Below are 5,229 nucleotides of genomic sequence, written 5' to 3' on the forward strand. Positions count from 1 at the left end.
TGCCTCGCGCGGTCCCGCTCGGGCGCTCCTGCAGCGCTGCCTGTGCGATGGGGCCGGGCGGCTGCAGTCGGCGGGAGCGGGGCAAGAGCACGGCGGAGGTCACAGCGCAGACGGGGCGTCCCGCTGAGGGAGACCACAGGCTGCCGGGGAAGCGGCCTGGTGGTGGCCGAGCTATGCAAATGCATCTCCTCTTCGTGAGGACGAGGGCTTTCTTGCTGTCAGCAGCAAAGTTTGGGATGTGCAAATGCAGATCGCTGTGATCACACCTGATGCTGCCTCAGGACCACTGAGCGCACAAACAAGGACAACTGTTCTCAGTTAACTCTGCACTTTCCATTTTATAAAGTACATCAGCTTATAATGACCTTCAATCTCTAGCACACTAGGCATTCTTATTTGCCACTGGACTCACAGGCCCTGAGAATGCTTAATGCTATGCAGAGTTTATTCCCAAATGAGTAGAAGCAGAAGACAATGCATACAGAAATCAACCAGGTAGCTTTTGGATGTGCCTCCCATGTGAATAACAAAAGTTGTAATAAAACAGTAGAATACTTAAACCTAGATTTTCAAAGACTGGTAACAAGCCTACTCCTGTTCAGGTATCTAATTCCCACTTGAAATCTGGATCCAGAATTTGGTGCCTTTTATATGAATATTATCCTATATGTTGAATTCTCATTTCAAAGATAGGACTTGGGGCTGCACTAAGACACAGAAAATTGCATTCACGTTGGAAGAAATGAGAATGAGTACTAGGAGTCCTGATTCCCAGTTGCCCATCCTAATATTAGACTACATTAGAAAGGGCTGTTCAGAACAAAATAAACTATAGTTTCACTATCCATTGCAATGCTATAAGATACAAGACTTCAGAGAAAATACTCCAAATATGAAAAATCAGACAGCCTTCATACCTTAATACCTTTGTTCATTGAGAGTCTGGTGCTGGATGTGTTTCATTTGGAGGGAACATAAGCAAAGATTAATTTTGCTCTTTTATCCTCTTAGATAAAGTTGGCCTGACTTTTGTTGTAAAGTTGGCCTAAAGTTGGCCTAACACCCTGTCCATAATTTGTGATATGACTCAGAAAAACGACTGTTTGGAAACTGAGGAGGGATATTTAGATGAAAGATTTGTATATTATAAATAAAGCATGCTGTTTCTTTCATAGCATAAAAACGGATGGAAACAAAACCTTCAGAAAAATGAGATTTCAGATTTAATGCAAAACATTTGTGGTTACACTTAGATTTGCACTTACTAACTTGACTACCTCAACTGAACTCTGAATTTTCTCCCATCCTGGTTCATACAGATACATTGAATCGTAGAAAAAAAGAGAGTGGAAGGGAATCTTGGAGATGATCTAGTCCAACCTCCTATTTCAGACCAAGATCAACTAGACCTCTGTGTTACTATTTCTAAAAATCTTAAATGTTAGTGACTGCATAACCTTCAGTTTCATTATCCTTACCTTTTTTAAACATTTTTACTTATTTCTGCCTTGAATCTTTCTTACTTAGTTTAAACTTATCTGCAGGTATCCTCTACACTGTGAATATGCAAAACAAATTATTTCCCACAGACTTTATTCTATTTGAAGACGTTTATGATAACTGTTTCCTTTCTCATCTTCTCACTGGACATAGTGCTTAGCTTAGGTCTTATCAATGTAGAGTATGAGGACTATTTCATGCACCTTACATGCATGCACATTATACAGGAGTGTAATGTGTGGTTTGCACCTTTTTGTGGCAGCAGCATGACACTGACTTGTGATTAGATTGTCAGGCACTATGACCCCCAATAGCTTGATATTACAGTAATGTTGCATAGCCTAGCAGCCCTATCCTGAATTTGTGCAGAGAATTCTCTTTGTAGAGCTTTGTTCTTAATCTGCATTGCATTTTGTTTATTTTTCAGACCATTTTTTAATTTGTCTTCTACTACTTATAGTCCTTCTCCACTTCACGTTGTTTGTGGTTTTAATAAGTGTACTCCCTATTTTGTAAACAAGGTGATTAAAGAAAACATTGAGCAGAATAGGACCTAGGACATTTATGTTTGGACCCTCACTCAAACATACTTCTGTTTTGACATAGAACTGCTGATGACTACTTTATGGGGATAGTTATTCAACAGGTTTTATACCTACCAAAATTTCATCACAGCTATGCTTCCTGTTTGCTTATGAGAATGCCATATAGATATTGCTAAAAGCCTTACTGTAGCCAGGTTGTATCTGCCACTTTTCTTCTGTCCATAAGGCCTATTGCTCTGATGTGAAAAGAAATCAGAACAATATTATGTTACTTGTGTTTACAAATCTGTGTTGCTGTTAACTCATCTCCTTGTTATCTTCTAGGTACAAACTGGTAATTCGTTTGATTATTTGTTATAGAAGTTTTGAAGGAATTGAAGGGAATTTTGAGAGACTGGCACATCTGCCACTCATAGTCTTCAGATACTCCCTTGTCCTCCATGAGTTTTCAAAGGTAACTGTTAACACATGTAAGACACCATCAGCCAGTTACATAAGCTTTCTAGGATGAAGTCTAGACTCAACAAATTTTAAAACATCTGGCTTAGATAAGCACTCTTTAACCTGTTTCTTCTTTGTTTCAAGGCTGAAATCTTGGCATTTGGCATTGTTATTTAATTGCGCTAGTTCCTGTTTTCTGTTAATCTTTTTAGAGAAAATCACAAAAGGACCATTAAATGCTTCAGCCTTCTTGGCATAATCAGCCAGTAACATTCCCATTTTGAATAGCAGACCAACAATTTTGGGGGTTGTTGTTTTCCTACTGATGTGTCTGTAGAATCTTTTTCTTGTTGCTCTTGATATCTCTGGCTATTTCCATCCTTGAGCCTTAGCTTTCTTTATTTTTGTCCCTATATGCCTATATCATTTTTTAATACTTATTCTCTAAGCAAGCTGATGTAGTTTCAATTTCCTCCATGTTTTCAGTCTCTTATAACATTTCTTACCCTTTCTTTGTTCTAAGATAATTTGCACTTGTGCCTTTAGTAAAGAAGCTGCCATCTTTTTCTAACTCCTTTTGCTGCACAAGATCTTACCTGCCAATTATCAGAGCTCATTGAAACCTGCTTCTCAAAATACGGTTGTTTTTCTGCTCTCTCTTATTTTCTTCCCAAAGATCATGAACTACATTGTGCATGGCCAGCGTCTGCCTGCTTGCCTGTACCTGTCATGTTGCTATAAACACAATCATTTTCTTTTTTCCCCCCGTATAATGTGAAAACTGCAGCCTGACATATGCATTATTACAGTTTTTCACTGCATTTGAGCACGCTGACATCTTCTAGTACAGAAAGATGCAACAAGTGCCTCAAAAAGCTAACAATTTTAAAACAACGCAGTGAGACTACAGCGTAACAGTTGAGAGACAAAGGGATGTTTGTTGAATTCAGTGAGATAATATTGTTGCTCTCTTTATTATATAGTGAGCTATGTGAAGTAAGAAAATATGTATCTTTTAACCAGATTTATTATAGAAACACCTTCAGATGAAAATCTGGATTTTGAAGAAAGGCTTGGTTTAGCAGTAGGCATTTCACCTGCATTAAGGAAGAGCATGTAGACACTAGGAGAAACTAATGGAAAAAAAAGGAGCTGCTGGCAGAAGTATAATAGATGATGTGAGGAAGGATATAGTTGTGTAATGTTCTGCCTATAAGAAAATGAGTTTATTCTCATACACTCTAGGGGAAGATGGTAGCAAGCTTGGAGATGCACTAGTAATTCCAGTGATGATTAGTAATGGAGCACCATAAACTTGTTCCAAACATGCTGGCTCATACTAAATACCTGTGCTTAGAAGGCAAATTTACTTTCTATTTTGCCAAAAAATTGGGGAATTTTAAAATTTCATTTAATTTTGAGAGTAAGCATAAAGGAAGACCATCTGAAATGCTTTCATTCTGATGGGAGCAGAATTCTGCTTGAAGGGAATTGAACAGACTGCAAGAGCCAGCTCTGAAACTTCTGAGCTACTTGGGGGTCATAGACTGCCAACTGTCCCTTCAGGATTTCAGTCTCCTTCTCAGCTCCCTGGGATAAAATATTTTATGAAGATGAACTCTGGCTTCTCCAGGTGGCTAGCAAAAGCCTGTGAACAACTTAAGCTTTCAAAAGAAGGATTTAGTAATCATAGGCTTTGTGTTGTTCTTTGGTATTGGGGCAAATTTCACACAATATCCAAAGTTTTACTTATTTTTGCAACTAGTATACCAGAAAAAGGTTTTAATAACACAGTTTAATATGTGCTGAAGGAGCATCTTTTTGGAGGTGGACTAGCACTAAAGCATCCTTCCTATGTAGGAATTGTAAATATTTATAGCCTGTTTAATGTTCTTAACATGCACGTGCAAACTTGGGCTTCACACACAAAACTTGTTACACACAAATTCTTATTTACAAGTCTTCATTATGTACAACTTTTTGCCTATAACTTTGAGTAATACTATTTTTTTCCACACCAGGTATCATTTTACAGCCTTCTATGGCTTTGTTTCTACAGCAGCCTTTAAAATAAAATATAAAGTTATCATGTATAAAATACAAAGAGGAGTTGCAAAAGAGGATTTAGTCTGTTCAAACTTACTAGTTTTCAGGCTAAAAATTTAAATCTCATACTGAACTACAACACCTCTGCCACAATTTCTGCCCAAGCCTTCTTCAGTAGCTGCTATTTATTCATATAAATACAAGACAATTAATCAAATTTCACTTTCCTATGATATCTAAAAGTTTACCTACAATATTGTGATTGTCCAGGGTAAGCAATACTTGGTTCCGCTCTGGAGACTGAACTACTGCTTTTTGTGTGTGTTTAATCAAAAAGGGGGCCAGAGGGCAGGGTGAGATGCTATATTCCGGGGGGAAGGAGCATTCCTCTTTTCCATCGGAGTATGTAACCTGCAAAAATTCTTTTGCATATTTTCTCTGCAAATCTATGAGAGTCACTTTACACAACCTATGAAAGGGCCTGGAAGCGAGCCCGGCTGCTGGGCCGCGTCCCCTCCCGGCGGGGCCGGCACAGCGACCACGCGGGTCCCTTTTCTCGCTCGGCTCCCGCGGCGAAGCCAAGGCGGCGGTTTTTCGTCTTCCGCTAAATAAAGCGGGGGTGGGAGGGGAGAGGCAGCTCCACATCTGCTGCCTTGACGCCCCAGCGGCGATACCACGCGGCACAGCCGCTCCTGTC

This window comes from Apteryx rowi, unplaced genomic scaffold (assembly GCF_003343035.1).
Source record: "Apteryx rowi isolate R43461 unplaced genomic scaffold, aptRow1 scaffold_713, whole genome shotgun sequence".
Classification (NCBI taxonomy): Eukaryota; Metazoa; Chordata; class Aves; order Apterygiformes; family Apterygidae; genus Apteryx; species Apteryx rowi.